Below are 16571 nucleotides of genomic sequence, written 5' to 3'. Positions count from 1 at the left end.
AGCACCAGAAGCCTCCTTCAGAAAGCAGGGGTTTGCATCTGTTATGTTCATTATGATACCCACTGTGCTTGGAACAGAGCCAGGTGCCAAACAGCATTCAATACATACTTAGAGAATGAGATGAATTCTGAGCTGGGAAAGACAATGTGATATACAAACAGGCTTGTGTGAGTCTGGACTAGTCTCCACTTCTCTGAGTCTGTTTTCTCATCTGCAAAAGGAGGATATCAATAGCTCCTGTTTTTCAAGATGTCATGAGAGTGATACAAAACATGTAAAGCCCTGGCACAGAGACTGGCACACAGCAGGTGTTCATGAGCTCTCTCCTTCTGTCTTATGAATGCTAAAGGAGCTCAAGAAGAGGGAAGTCTTGAGGCAGTCTGGGCTGGCGCACCAGGGAGGTGATGACCTTGGGGTCTGGCTTAGAGCAGTCCGGGCGATGCTGGAGCTCCTCGGTGCCCTTAAAAGCTCCCCCACTGTAGGCAGTGCAGCAGCCATGTCCCTGAACCACAGGGTGGCCCCCAGGCTCAGCACTGTGCTCTCCAACTCCACCCGGTCCTTTAGCTAGATGCCCCAGGTGCTTTTCCTGTCTTGATGGGTTGATTTTCTCCTCCTCTTGGGTGGTTCAAGGAAAGTCCTCTTGCACTCACAGCCCAGGGTCTCCTGAATATTGCACCCACCTTGGGCATCTGCTCACCTAGAGCCAGGAATTGGACAAGTGAAGAGCAGAGAAGAGGTGATGTAGTGTGAGCAAAGGTGGATTGGGGGAATGTGCAGGCACTTTGAGGAAAACGATATCTTCTGCAAACTAATTTTAGGTGCAGTAGCTTTGCCTCTTCACCCAGCTGCAAAGGTCTCTGATTCCACTTGACTGATAAAACCATTTACCTGAGGATTCGGTCTCAGCCGTTGGTCTCTGTCTCCATGCAGCTCCCGTTGGTTACTGTGCCTTGGGGGTGCCCAAGGGCCAGCTGAACCCAGGTTCTTCTGTTACCTGATGGAGGGCTTCTGGTTGAAGTCTACTGGACCACCTTCTCCCCTTCCAACCCCTTTGCCTCAGCCCACTGAAGGTCACCGACCAGCCTGTATGTTGGCGTGAAAATAATTGGGTGTTTCCACTGTGTCGTTCAAAGAATCATTCAAAGAAAAGGAAGGGAATTTTTTTTTATACGAACATATCACACCCAGTTTTCTAAATATTTACACACAACCATGTCTCTGCCCAGAGGGCACATGGCCTCTTGTTCCCCATTAAAAACACATCTGTTCTGTTTGGCTGATCAGAGGGGCCCAGCCATGCCCTATTCTCTGTCCCCAGAGCACTTGAAAGAACAACGAAAGCAACTGCCCGATGGCATGTGGGGCAGCCCTGGGCAGGGCCCTTGAGGCCAGGGGCACCTTCTAGTATCTGGATGACTGCAGAGGTCTCCCAGCCCGTTTCCTCCCACCTGGCGCCCAGAGTGTCCTTTAAAAATGCACGTCAGAGCCCACCCCACCCTGCTCCTGATCCTGCAATGGCCGCTCCCCTCACTGGAGTCCTCACGGTGGCTTACAAGGCCCTGTGCAACAGGCCCCCACCTCTGTCTCTGATCTCAGCACCCACCACTCACCCCCATGTTAGTTTCCTGGGGATGCTGTAACAAAGGACCTCAAACGTGGTGACTTAAAGCAATAGGAATTCATCTTCTCACAGTCGAATGCCAGAAGTTCAAATTCCAGGTGTCGTCAGGGCTGTGCTCCCCACAAAGGCTCTAGGGGAGGATCCCTCCTGTCTCTTTCAGCTTCAAGCGACTGTCTGCAGTCCTTGGCTTGTGGCCGCCTCACTCCAGTCTCTGCCTCTGTGGTCACATGGCCCCGTGCTCCCCCTCTGTCTTCTCCTCTGTGTGTCTCTCTTACAGGGACACATGTGATTGCACTTAGGGCCCACTCAGATAGTCCAGGATAAACTCCTCATCTCAAGAGCCTTAGCTTAATTATACCTTTTGCCATATGAGGTAATACAGGTTCCAGGACTGGGACATGGACATGTCTTTTGGAGGTCCACACCCAACTCCATTTACACCCCAGTGTTCACACAACCCCAGCTCCCTGACCCCTGTTTGTTCCTTGACCACACGAGGCATATTTCCAAGACCCTCCTCCCCCCGATGGACTTTACGCAGGACTTAGAGGACTTTCACTCCTTCTAAAGCAGCACAACGTGGCTACTCTCCATCCCTTTCTTTGGCTTTATCACCACCTGACCTGAACACATTCCCATGTTTATTGTTTTAGTTCCTGTCTCCCTCAACCAGCATGAATGCTCCACAGGGCAGATGATTCACTTCTGCAGCACAGGCGGGCATCCTGGCACTGGCGTGAGGTTCTGTGGTCATCAAGGACCCTGGTCCTTGCCCTTTCTTCTCCTCACTCTTCAGCATGTGACTTCCTTTCTCATGACCTCAGGATCCAAGATTGCTGCTCCAGATCCAGCCACCCTGTTGGCATCCCAGGCAGAGGAAGGAAGATGGAGGGAAGGGCAAAAAGAGTTCCTTAAGAACCCCATCTGATCACTTCTGCCTGCATTCCATTGGCCATATCAACCTACAGGGCTTCTGTTCTGAAGAAAGGGAGGAGGGAAATGGAGGAAGCAACAGGCATACTCCACACATCCGGGGATCTAAGCCCAAGGCATCTAATTCTGGGTATCCATGAATCTTGGGGACACGCTTAAGGATTAGACCAGTTGCTTCAGTTCAAGGTGGTATCAAGGGATGTGGGGTCAGGGGAAAGCAAACCGGAATGGGAGTTAGGAGCTTAAGATGCCAGGTCGGGCTCTACCACTAATTGCTTTGCATGGTGTCAGGAGGTTTGATTTTCTATCCCCACCTTCTTTTTTTTTTTTTATTTTTTATTTTTTTTGCGGTACGCTGGCCTCTCACTGTTGTGGCCTCTCCCGTTGCGGAGCACAGGCTCCGGACGCGCACGTTCAGCGGCCACGGCTCACGGGCCCAGCCGCTCCGCGACATGTGGGATCTTCCCGGACCGGGGCACGAACCCGCGTCCCCTGCATCGGCAGGCGGACTCTCAACCACTGCGCCACCAGGAAAGCCCCCACCTTCATTTTTAAAATGAGGAAACTGGGGCTCGCGAAGGATAAGTGACCTGCCACAGGCTGGAAAGTGCCAGAGCTGAAGTGCAAACCAGATTTCCTGACTCCAAAGGCCCCGTGCTGGGTTCCCTCTGGGAGGTTCCATCCTCAGCTGCCACCTACCGTGTGACCCATGGGACCTCAAGGCCCTAACCTCACCCAAGTGCCGGCAGGGCCTCTATGGGATTGCTTCACAGCCAGACAGCCCCTCCACCACCACTCCTCTGCCCCCCAGCCTTGAGAGAGGAGCCTGTTCCTTTCTTGCCATTGGGATGAGAGGGCTCCCCGCTTCTAGGCCAGCTTCCCTGTGCAGGGCCTGCCTGCTGATGACCGGAATCATCAAAGGGCCACGTCAAAGCTGGCCAAGGCGATTTACAAAAACCCAAAAGATACCCGGGCTGTGGGGCGCAGGAGGGCCGGGTTGGGGAAGCCTGCGTAAAAGTGTGGTCTAAGAAGTTGGTTTTGCTGCTACAAGTAAGAGGGTACAGAGCCGTCTCCACCTCCCCAGCATAACCAGCTCCCTCAAAGGCCAGGACTTGGGCTGGAGGCCGCTCCTGCCCCCACAGGGCTCGGGTACCCAGCTGAGACGGGATGCTCTAGGTCTGGGGTGGCAGATGAACTGAGGAAGGAGCGAAGCCTGTAGCTACTCAGGCACCCAGAAGGGTGTCTGCAAGTGCCCTCAGGGTGCAGGCGGCCCGGGAGTCCCAGGACGAGGCCCTGAGGCTCTTTGTGGTTGCCACCGGGCTGCTACAACGCGGCCACTCAATTCCCCATCTCCTCTGAGCTCACGGCTGGGCTGGTGAAGCCCCCCTGGCCCCCGCCCCTCCCCGAGTGAGGAGCCGGCTGCTGCTAAGTCCTCCACCCTGAAGGGCAAGTTTGCCTTGTAGCCCAATGCGACTTGCCATTCGCAACAACGATAATTTTCTGAGAACTTAAGCTGAACACTGGGCTCACCATCACCACCACCATCATCATCCTGCTATGATTATTGTTGTTGTTATTCGCTAAGATAGGGCTTGCTCTCTGCCAACACGATTCTGAGGACTTTATGTGGATTAACTCGTTGATAACAGCTCCGAGAGATGGGTGTCATTATCATCATCCTCATTTTGTACACGAGGGACTGAGGCCCAGAGAGGGTGACTTACTTATCCAAGGCCGCCCAGCACCACGACTGGAACTCAGGTCTGTCTGACTGCAGACATGTGCTCGCTGGGTTTGGAGTCAGCCTAAGGCGGGGCTGGTCCCTCGGGACGTCACGGCGAACTTGACTCTGGGTGGAAAGTTGGACTCAAGAACACGGAGGCATCTGCGGAATCATCCTCTCTCATCCTGAAAGGGCAAAGGGCGTGCTGTCCTGAGCATCAGAGACTTAGCACCTGGTTGAGGACACATGGACCTCGGGTCCCTGGGGTCTTATGGGGGCTGCTTCTTGGTGAGAAATGCCACAAAGTGGCAAAAGCATGCATTGGTCACCTAGGCTGGGAGCCACAGCCTAGATTCTGGGAACCCATCAGTTTGGTGGCTGTGTGCTGATCACGGAGAAAAATGATCGTGCCGCTGACCCAGGAGCCAGGCCGAATCATGTCAGGATACATAATACATCTCCTTGATTTATCCAGGAACTGGCTCCTGGGACTGTGGTGCCAGCAAGTCGGAAATTCACAGGGCAGGCGGGCAGCTGGAGGCTATGGATTGTTGCTGCCTTGAGACCACGTCGGAGCACCGCTCTGAGTCCAGCCCCTGGGCAGATATTTCCCGTGGGCCCCGGAGGTGCAGCGCTGGGCGTGCCCCGGGCAGGGGCTCAGGGTCAGCTCTGCTGGTGGCCTCGACCTCCTTCGCACCCTGCGCCCTCCCGGCTCGGGCACTTGAGAGGCAGCCTGGCAGCCTGCTTGGGGCACAGGCTCTGGAAACGGACTGCCTGCGTTCACATTCTGGGGGCCCAACATCCCAGCTGAGGGCAATCTCCCGAACCTCTCCAGGCCTCAGCGTCCTCATCTGTAAAGTGGGAATTAGGACAAGAGTGTCACCCTCTGGAGGAAATGCCTCACGTCAGGCATTTAGAGTGGAGTCTGGCCCAGGGCAAATGCCTTTTAAATGTTGCTTGCCCTCTGCCCACACGATTCTAAGGACCTTCTCTGGATGCACTCATTTAATCCTGACAACAGCTCTGCAAGGTGGGTACCACGGCATCGTCCTTGTTGTACAGATGCGGGACTGGAGCTGGTGATGCTCTTGGCATTGTTGGTGCTGCTGGTGGTGAGGGTGCCGTTGATGGCGCTGGCATCGCCGGTGCTGGCGGGAAGCTGGTGCCAGCTGCCCCCGTGGACACCCCACTCACACCCGGCGCCAGGGTCTCGAGGGTGCTGCTGTTTGGCTCCACGTGAGACCCCACCCCCTGCTTGTCTGCCTCCCACTGCAGGGCTTCTGGAAAAGCCCAGTGCTGCCCGGGGAGCGGTGGAGGGGGGGCCGCCCCTGCCGGCGGGCGCTGCGGGCCTGGCACTCTGTGCCCTTCAAGGTGCGCCAGACTGCAGCTGGCCCCTCCACCCGGCCCTTTCTTCTCTCCCTTTTGTGTTCAGGCCCTTTTGATTTGCGAACAAGGCCCCTTTATGCAGCGCCGGCCTCACCAGGCCCCCCGCCGCCCAGTCCCACCCTTGGCCGGGGATTTCCTTTTCATTTGGCGCTAGGAGGCCGGCTCAGAGCGAGACGGCAGGAGGGCTTGCTGGTGTCACCGAACCTGGGTGACTCAGCTTTCAGTGGGGCATTGTGGCCCCGCAGCTTTGATATTCTAAGTGGGAATCTCAACAAAGGGGAGGCCGGGGCCGCGGGAAGGTGGCGCTCCTGAGAGGGCCCTTCGTGGGACGGCCTCCGCGGCCTCGCCCGCCAAGAGGAGGCCCCTCTCCCAGGAGGACGATTGCGTTTCGCCGGGAGGACTGGCCTGTGGCCCCAGCCTCTTCAGGACGACACTGAGCAGGGCAGCCGTCTCGGGGTTCGGGGAGGGGGCAGTCAGCCCCTGGCTTCTCACCTGCCCTTCGCGTCTGCAGCTTCCCACGGGGAGGCGGCAGCCAGGTGTTTCCAGGCAGGGAGGTGCTTGGCGGGGCCTCCAGCCAGGGCCCAGCTGAGCTAGCCTGGAGGGGCCGGAGCTCTGGGCCCCCAGCAGCTGAAGGAGCCTGACCAGGAGGCAGAAACCTGCAGGGGGTCTGCCAGCCTGGACACAGAGGCTCCACGTGCAAACAAGACGCGAGGAGACGGCGCTTCCCCTTTGTTTGCCAGTCAGCAGTGCGGGCCGCCTGGAAATTAACATAGACACGACCTGAAATCAACTACCTAGATCCTCTGAGCCTCAGTTTCCTCATCTGTAGAATGGGATCCTGGGTCTGCTCATTTCTGCAGGGCGCTGTGAGGGTCATGACCGGTGCTCTTCAGCACTTAGCAAAGCACACGATGCGTCCACGACACGTGTGAACTAGTTTTAGAATTGGTTACTTTGTGGTTTTAAATCATTTGCTTGCTGGATGCTGGTGCAGGATGGTCCCGAGGTGAGTAACGCGTGAGCTCAGGCCATCCGGGTTCGAACCGTGGCAGGACCTGGGGCTATTTAGCCTGTCTCTGCTTCGGGCTCCTTCTCCGCTAAGAGGGCGTCATGATCAAATAGACCCCGTGGGGTTGTGGAAGGATGAAATGAGATGGTCTGCAAAGAGGGCTTGGTGCCATCCTGGCCCGTCGAGGGCACTCGACCCACACACTGCTTCTGGGACAGTTTTTGGATGCGGTTGGCCTGTGATTAGCCAGAGACAGAGCAGCCAGAGGCTACGCGTGCTGACTCTGGGATCACACAGTCGGGTTCTGATCCTGGGGCCTCCTTTCCGTGGCAAAGCGACCTTGGGTAACTCACTTCACACTCTGAGCTCAGTTTCCTCCTCTGTAAAATGGGGGCACTGACGCCGCCAGCTCCTCGATATGACAGGAACCAGGTGCCCCAAGCGTCTCAAGACCAGGGGGTGTGGGATCGAAGGAGTCCTGGGTGAACTGCCCCCAGAGCAAAGGTCCTTCTGTTAGGAGCCTCTTCGAGGCAGATACCTTGCTCCAAAGAAGGTTATGGATTTAGGGAGATCGTGGGAAAGGGTCGGGGAAACTTCAAAACTTTGATCTTTCTGATGATAATAACAGCTGACGTCTGGCACTTGCTGTGTCCCAGGCCACGTGCTATAAGCAGTTCACGCGTAATCATCCCCAGAGGGAAGAACTGTCATTATCTCCATTTTACCCCGAGACCCCTGAGGCTCTGGATTGAGTGACTTTGGGGAGAGCCGCAGGGCTGGGCTTAGAACCCAGCAGAGGGACCCGGAGTCTCTGCTCAGCTGGGAAGGACCGTGGCACCAGGCAGTCTGTCCTGGCTGCCTACTTAAAACAGGAAGGGAGGGCTCACCATTTGCTAGGTTGGGCAAAGGGAGCATCGCAGGACTGGGAAAACGGAGACCCCATCCCCTGGAAGGGCAGGCACTTTCCATGGTTTGAGATGGTCCCATGTATCCATTTGCCTGCCCTTCCAGAATGTAGGGTCGGTCCAGGAAGCCAGGGCCTCTTCTCCCCATTTGCCCTGAGTCTCTGGATGCTAGAACATTGCTGGGTATACAGCTGGCGCTCAGTCAGTAGGCATTGAGTTTCCCACCCCTAGTTGGAAAGGGAAGGCATCAGAGACCAGGGAGGCTCAGGGTGCCCTGGGAGCCAAGCCTGTGGTGGCGGCCCGTATCGCTGGGGGTCGGGGAAGCGCTCTCCGTCAGCTCCCATCACCCCCGGTGGGAGGTGCCGAGTGGGGGCCTCTCCCTGCAGCTTGCCCTCGGAGAGTCATCGCCAGGCTTTAGAAATTGCTTCAAGGTGATCGAGAAGCCTTCCAATGAGAGGAGGGCTCTACGTCCCCTCCCCTTGAGTCTGGGTGGGTTCATGCTCTCCAGAAGAAAGTGGTGGGCGTGATGCTGGGTGATGGCTAGGGCTGGTTGGGGTTTGGAAAGGAGCTGCATCGGAGGGCACATATTTCAGTCACAAGAAGAGTAATTGCCGAGGCTGTAACGCACGGCACGGAGACCACAGCTAACGACTCGGTGTCATAGACTGAGCTTTGCTCGGAGTAGATCTTAAGCGTTCTCACTCCACACAGAAGAAGAGTTCAGCGTGTGAGATGGGTGTGCTGATTACCTCCATCTTGGAAATCGTTCCACCGTGTGCGTGTGTACCACGTCATCACGTCGCGCCCTTTACGCATACGCAATTGTATCTGTCGATTACTCCTCAGTAAAGTTAGAAAGAGGAAAGGCAAGGGGGCCGCTCCTGCCTCACCCTCCTGCGGTGCTGCTCTGGGGACACGCCCTCCGGAACCCAGCGGCCACATCGGGAGAAACTTAAGCCCCACGGCAGGCCCGGCAGAGCCCAGCTTCCGAGCCACCTCCCCCGAGGGGCCTCCGGATGGTCTCCCCAGCTGAAGCCTGGGGAGACAAGCTGCCTACACTCCGTGGCACCCGGGTCTGACCCACAGGACCTGAGAGCATCGTGGGACGATGGGTGTGTGCCCCTGAGTGTCGGGTTGTCTGTAACACAGCAACAGGAACTGGGACTGTCTTCCACTGGGGAGAAGAGGGTTAGCCACCAGCCCTCAACTGGGCCTCCCAACGGCCCCCTGATGGCTGCAGCGCTGACGCCCAGGGCTGATTCACCCCGGAGGAGCCTGCCGGCACACAGGGGAGTTCCACGGATGGGCCGGAAACAAGGGTGCATGAACACCCTAAAATTGTACACGAAATGCTGTGTGTACACACACGGGGGTGTTGGGATGTGGGCAGGTCCACAGCATCCTTCAGATCCTCAAGATGGTGCGTGGCATACATGGTATACTAAGAAGCAGCACCTCCACACCTGATTGGCCCGTCCCTGTAGCCACAACCCTTTGCCATGCGGCTTTGCAGCTCCTCCCACAGGAGGTAGAGGCTATTTCCCCGCCCCCTGAATCTGCTCAGGCCTATGGCTTTTTTTTTCTGTCAGGAATAAATGACTTTTATTTTGTAGCCTTGTATAATAGGAGAATTTTAGGAAATATTTATTCCAGTAAGTATTTATGGCCCAAGATGAAGAGGCTTAAGCCCCAAGAGATTAAATGCTTTTTCCCAATGAATAATGAAAGATCAGCCTAGAATCCCGTTTGCCTGGATGCTGTGTGAGTACTCTACACATCGCATTTAACCACGCTTAAAGCAACACTCTTCACTAACAAAACACCAAGTTGGCTTAAGCTATCTTTTCTAGGCATTACAGACTCAGCACAGTAAACTAACTCTTTGAATTGAAGTATAGTTGAGGTATAATATCATATAAATTACAGGTGTATAATATAGTGATTCACACTTTTTAAAGGTTGTCCTCCATTTATAGTTATTATAAAATATTGGCTATATTCCCCGTGTTGTACAACATATCCTTGTAGATTATTTTTTACCTAATAGTTCGCACCTCCTAATCCCCTACCCCTATCTCTCCCTTCCTCCTTTCCCTCTCCCCACTGGTAACCACTAGTTTGTTCTCTATATCTGTGAGTCTGCTTCTTTTCTGTTATGTTCACTAGTTTGGTGTATGGTTTAGATTCCACATATAAGTGATATCATAACAGTATTTGTCTTCCGTGTTTGTGTTTGTCTGACATATTTCACTTAGCATAATGCCTTCCAAGTCCATCCATGTTGCTGGATGATTTCCAGGGGACACGGGGTGGGAGTGGGGTCCCGGAAGGCTTCCCTGGGGAGGGGAGAGTGCAGCTGTGCTGTGAAGTCTCCGTCACAGGGCCCTGACGTCCGGTCTGCCCAGGACAGCCTGGTAGTGTCCCAGCACCCCCTCCCACTGTCCTGGTTTGGGTGTTAACCCTTCGGCCACCCCACTAATGCATATGCCAGAAACAGAAGTGCAGGTAATGCTGGGGCAGCGTGGGAGCCTCGGCACAGCCCAGACACCCCCAGCCTCCAGCTCCCCTCGGAGGCCCCTCCCTGCGACTGCTGGTCCACGTGGAGGGTCCCCCTGCAATAGCCCGCCTGCAAGAGAAGGTAAATCATCGATGCAAACCCCCTGATCTGGACCAACCCTGTCCAATCACTTATTTCCAAAATGGAAAGAGACTCCAGACACAGAAAACAAACTTGTGGTTACCAAAGGGGAAAGGGGGGTGGGGGGAGGGATCAATTAGGAGGCTGGGATTCACATATACACACTATTATGTACAAAATAGATAACCAACAAGGACCTACTGTATAGCCCAGGGAACTATACTCAGTATTATATAATAACCTATAAGGGACAAGAACCTGAAAAAGAATATATATATATATATATATATATATATACATATATATACATAAAACAGAATCGCTGTGCCGTACACCTGAAATTTACATGATATTGTAAATCGACTATGTTCTAATTTAAAAAAATTTTAAAAGGAATATACTGCAATTTTCCCATTTTTTTTAGCAGCCACCTTCAAACAAGTAAAGTGAAAGAGGTGGCACTAACTTCAAGAATATATATGTTATGTAACCGGAGACATCCAAAATAGTATCATTTCAATATGTTGTCCATGTAAAAAATACCGATGAGCCATTTCCAATTCTTTTCTTTCTATTAAGTCTCCAAAATCAAGTGTGTGCATTCTACACTAATGGAACATCTCAATCCACATGCAAAATTTTCCTTGGGGTATACTTGATCTGTGTTTAGTTTTCATAAAATCTAAGGTTGAAAAAGCAGATTCACACACCCAAGCTGTCCCAAATGTACACAGAAGTTTTGCAGCAACCAAATCAATCATCTGTTTCTGAATCAAAGTTTTAATTAAAATTAAGTGTAATGGGGCTTGTGTTCCTCGATCACGCTGGCCAAGTGCCCAGTCATCACACGCGGCTTTCGTTATGACACAGTGCAGATCTCGATTCTTCCTCCTTTCCCAGTGGGTAAACTGAGGCCCGGAGAGGCGTCCAAGGCCAAGGAACAGGCTCTGCCTGAGCGGGGACCAGATTGCATTTTGGGTCCCTGGCCGTGATGCTCAGCTTCGTGAATTCACAACTCTCTCCGTCAAGGCCAAGAGCCTGGCTGACGGGGAGTGCAGCGCGGTATGGTGGGCAGCTCCTGGCGCATGGAACCAGAGAGCCGTGGGCTACCAGAGCGCAGGGGACTGATGTCCTCGGTGCCTCGTCCCCCCAGGAGGGAGGATCACGGGCCCTTCCCACACAGTCAAGGTGCCTAGGCTGGCGGGTGAGAGCATGGCTTTGTGCCTTGATTTCTCCGTCTGTAAAATAGCCACAATGGTGACAATGACAGCACACCTCCCTCTCAGGCTGCTGCACGGGAAAGATTCTCTACGGTGACGCCCGCACAGGGATTTGCCACCATGAGAGGGTAGAGGTAGAACTGTGTCCCCACAAAAGACATCTCTAAGTCCCGACTCCTGGAACCTGTGAAGGGGACCTTATTTAGAAGTAGGGTCTTTGCAGAGGTGACCAAGTTAAGATGAGATCGTGCTGGCGTCGGGTGGACCTGATCCAATGACTGATGTCCTTGTAAGAAGAAAAAATAGAGACACAGACACACAGAGCAGGCCATATAAAGACGGAGGCAGAGACCGGAAGGATGCAGCCACAAGCCAAGGGACACCTGGAGCCCCCAGATGCCAGGAGAGACGAGGAAGTCTCCTCCCCCAGAGCCTTTGGAAGGGGCTCGTTCCTGCCAACACCTTGATTTCAGACTTCGGCCCTCCAGAACCGTGAGAGAATAAATGTCTTTTATTTAAAGCTGCCCAGTGTGTGGTGCTTTGCTACAGCAGTCCTGGAAAACCAAGACAAAAAGCTGTTATTACAACCCCTCATCCCAGCCGGTACCCGCGACTGCACTGCCTCCCACCCAGGAGCCCAAGTCCGGTGGGACTCACTCAGGGCGCCTGTGGTTTCCCAAACCAAAGCTGGAAGGTCTGACTTGGGGCTGTGGACACCACTTAGCCGGGCTGTGGTGCCCTCGACTCGCGGCTGGACCAGCTTGGGAAGGGGACGCGCCCGCCTGCCCACCCGAAGGCTCCCCCAGGTGCAGTGCTCGCAGTGAGAGCACCCCCCCACCCCCCGGGTTCCAATTAGTCATCATTTCAGGGACTTAAGCCAAGTTCTCCCAGCCCCTCACAATGCCCACTTGGCCCCTCTGGAGCCTTTTCTCTTCCCGGCTTTGAAGATGAATGAGGGCCCCTAGGCCGCTGTGTGACCTTCTGAAGCCTCTTGCCCTCTCTGGGCCTCTGGCTCCAACTGTAAATAAGGAAGCGGTGGAGGTGGTAAAGGAGAAAACCTCTGCGGGGGCACGAGACCCAGGCCCACTGGGGGGACCTCCGGGCAGAGACCTGGATGCTCGTGTACCACTTTCCCGTCGTCCCGGCCCAGCCCACAGGTCCAGGGCTTGGGACATCGCTGGCATGATGAAGACGCTGGCTGTGGGACAGGGACTCCAGTGGACGGAGGGGGGAAGGTGTAGCTGAAATCGCGTAAAATGGGGAGAAAGCTCTCTTCCTTCTCTTTCAAGTTTTCTTAATCGCAGTTCGCCTTAATGCCACACACACACCCCCCTTTCACAAAGGAAGAGCAAGTGCCTGCGTCTGAGCCTGCGACTTGGTGAGAACTTAATAATACCGTTTTTTGCAGTTATTTTAATAGTTACTTAGTAATGTTTTATAGTTACACCGTAATCAGGGCAAAGGATGTCGGTCTCTATTCTTGACAAAGGTGTGGATTTTCCTTTGAAATAAATGTAAGTAAAAATAAAAACGAATCCATTTGTTCTCGTCAGATCTTTTCGTCTGAGAGATAGTTGGTGGATGTTTCTCAGCTGCTGGAGGTTCTGTGGGGGAGACCCTGCCGCGTCCCAGGACCTGGGGGTCCAGCGATGACCCGGGAGATGGCGTGACCCCACGAAAGGCCCAGAAAGGAAGCCACCCCCAGGGACCCCGGGCCGGTCACTTACGCTCTCTGTATGTCAATTCCTCCCTGCAAAGCGTGGGTGACAGAAGGCAGCTCACAGGACTGCAGCAAGGAGCGGAGAGCGAAGGCTGCAGACGTTGCTCCAATGCTCACTGCACTTGGGGCGGGGGGGGGTCAGCGTCACAAAGACCCTATGAAGTAGGTGCTGTTATGTCTCCATTTTACAGATGAGGAAACGGAGACACAGAGCTGCTAGGTCTGAGGCCAGAGTCCGGCTGAGCCCCTACGTGTGCCGCCGCATCCGGGACCGCACGGCCCGTGGTGTTCACCGTGGCAGCGGGGCAGCTTCAGTGTGCGACCCCGGCCAGGCACCGGCGGCTACGGCAGAAGGGTCCCCAAACTCTTCCGTCCTGTGCGAACAGCGCTGGTGGCCGCAGCCCCCAACCCTCCCCCACCCTCCACCCGTGACAACTCGGGATGTGGTCGTGTGTAGCGCACTTTTGCTGGTGGGTTTGCAGCTGGGGCATCTCGGCGAGGTCGACTGTCTCGCTGGTCCCGGACCCTCCGAGGGTCCCTACGACGGGCTTGGGGGAGATGCCTGCGTGGAAGCACTGCTGGGGGGCTGGGGTCCGTGGGAGTCCTGCGCTTCCGGCCTCATACGCATTTCTGCACGTGGGGTCTGGTTACATCCGGATGTCCTAGCATCCCAGGGAAAGGCCATTTTTCTTTCAGGTGATGCATTCTGAGATCAAAGCCCAGCAGAGATGGGACTCCTGTCCCTGTGTCCCGAGCCCGGGATAATGGGCCCCCTTCCTCTCACTCCAGGCACCTGAATGAGCCTGGAGAATCCGAAAGGAATTTTCTTTAAAGTGACACTTTAAAGAAACCCACTCATGGGGAAACGAGCTATTTTTGTTGTAAAGACAATGGGGCGGATCAACATGGGAGGAAAAGAGGTCCCTCCTCACCCCCATTCCTCCACGCTAATCACTCTTGTGTCCTGCGTTTTATGTCTGCCCCCTGCCAGGCCCAGGCCCCAGGTGATACATGGCTATCACGTTTTCCATATAAAAAGGATGTCTCTATTTCTTCTCCTATTTGCAAACAAAATACACATACAATATTGAATGCTGCTTTTTCACTTAACATTTTATCACGAGCTTTTCCCCACCCAGCACGTAATCGCGGTAATTATCCTTCAAGGTGTCCTGAGTTAGGCGGCAGCACCTGGTGGTTCAGACAAATTCCAAGGCCCGGGTCCCTGCCTATGAATCCTGGCCCTGCCCCTAGGCCGCTGAGCACCTACAGGCAAGTTGCTTGACCTCTCTGTGCCTCTGTTTGCTCATCTCTGAGAAAATCCACTAGGGTCGTTATGAGGCTTAAAGGAGTTAATATTTATAAAATGCTTCAAAGAGCACGCTGTCTATAGCAAGTACGATATCAGTGTCTAGCAAATAGATTTTCTGTTTTCGTCAAACTCTGGGTGTGACCACCCCCTGCGGGCTACAAATTACATCCAGAAGGAAAGCATTGCCTGCTTGGCTTTCTCTTTCTCGTTGATGGTTACTAAAGGGGGAGCAGTGTGTGGGTTTGGGTCCTGGATTCAAAACTCAGCTCATCCACTCCCCCCGTGTGCTCTTGAGGAAACTGGTTATGTTCTGTGCCTCAGTTTCCTCACCTGTGAAATGGAGCCAGCTGTCTCTACCCTGCCTGTTGCACAGAACTCGGGTGCCAGGCAAAGAGGGGTGTGAGGTGAAAGGGAAGACATGCCCAAAGGTGGAACTCTTTGGGGAAAATAAAATGAGAGAGATTTGGAGTGTAGGAGGGACCCATGATGCTTACTGAGTGGTTAGTTAGGGTCCAAAGCTAGCCAGCATGAGGCGGGGAGAGGCTGCTTCCTGACCTACCCAGGCTCAGTAGGGGCCCCCCAGCTCGTGCCCAAAGGGCCTGAATGTGTTGCTGTCACTCACTTTTGTCACCCACCTTCTCCCTCGTGGTGGTAGGTGTCTCCTGGCCCTCCCCACCCACCCCTGCCTCCACCAGGAAAGGAATGTGTCCTCTTCAGACTGCATCCTCAGCTCATGGCCTGGCACGAAGCAGGAATTCAAAATGCTGTTGAATGGTTGAATGAATGAATGAATGAGAGAATGAGTGAATGAATGAATGAGAGCATGACAAAATGTTGATAGAGGAGTTCTCAGACTGTATTTGATCTCACAGACGGTCTACGACAGCTATTTCCACAGCTGGCGGATGTCAGATTTGCCTTGTTGGACGCTTGGAAGCAACTGAAGCCAGGGCGGGGCTTATGGCGAAGACGGCCATGTCTCCTTACTGCTCATGACACATGCCGAGCGGCTGTCCCGGGTCTCCAGGTCGGCATGTGTCCTCCGGGTGGATGTCAGTGTCCTCCAGGAGGCATAAATGTCCTCCAGGTGGATGTCAGTGGTCTCCAGATGGATATCAGTGGCCTCGAGGTCTGATCTGTCTGATTTCAATCAGTCACAGATGAGCCACCAGTGGTTTGAACGAATACTCCCAAGGCCACCTTGATGGGTGGCACCGTCCAGAGTCATCCAGCGAAAGGTGCACAGAGACACAGATGCTGACGGATGGGCTCGCAACGAACTTCGTTTGGCAAGGAATTAAGGCCCGATGTTTCAAGAATACTTTGACAAGAGGTTTGTGATGCGAAAGCAGGTTCCTTCATGGGTTATCTTCCAAAATGACCTCGCGCCATCAGGGCTCCCGGGGGCAGCTCCCCAGAGCTGGTACTGCCTCTGGCTTCTGGGGCTCTCCTGTCCTTTCCCCATCCCAGGGCCAGTGATGGGGTTACATCGCAGGACAGAGAGCTGGGAAGAAGGCTCTGGACCAATTGCTGGCCCTGCCACATCTAGCAGTGTGACTGCAGGGCCTAAGCCGGTGAAGACTGCAAAAAATATTTACGTCCAGTTGCACTCCTGGCACCGCACACAGGGGCTGGAATTGCACTCCCTGTTAGGACTGTCACTGCTATTTCCTTTGGAATTCAGCCAGCCTGATCTGAACCGGGCAGCTCCTACGAGCCTCCCTGTGGGTCTTGCCCACCGATTTTCAGAGTCTAGCTTGAAAGAAATGGCTGAAAAGCCTGCTGTCTCCACACCAGGTGGGAGCTGGGGCCCTACCTCTCACAATCTACTACGTGTGGGTGGTTAGCGGGTGCTAGAGGGGGCGCTCGAGAGAGGAGGGTGCCTTTGCTTTGCTTCAAAGAGACATTTCTCCAAAGAAGTCATCCGGATGGCCAACAGGCACGTGAAAAGATGCACAACATCGCTAATTATCAGAGAAATGCAAATCAAAACTACAGTGAGGCATTACCTCACTCCGCTCAGAATGACCATCACCAAAAAGTCTACAAATAGGGCTTCCCTGGTGGCGCAGTGGTTGAGAGTCCGCCTGCCGATGCAGGGGAC

Source organism: Physeter macrocephalus, chromosome 18 (genome assembly GCF_002837175.3).
Source record: "Physeter macrocephalus isolate SW-GA chromosome 18, ASM283717v5, whole genome shotgun sequence".
Lineage (NCBI taxonomy): Eukaryota > Metazoa > Chordata > Mammalia > Artiodactyla > Physeteridae > Physeter > Physeter macrocephalus.
The sequence above is the reverse complement of the archived record's forward strand: the minus strand, read 5'-3'. Positions refer to the sequence as shown.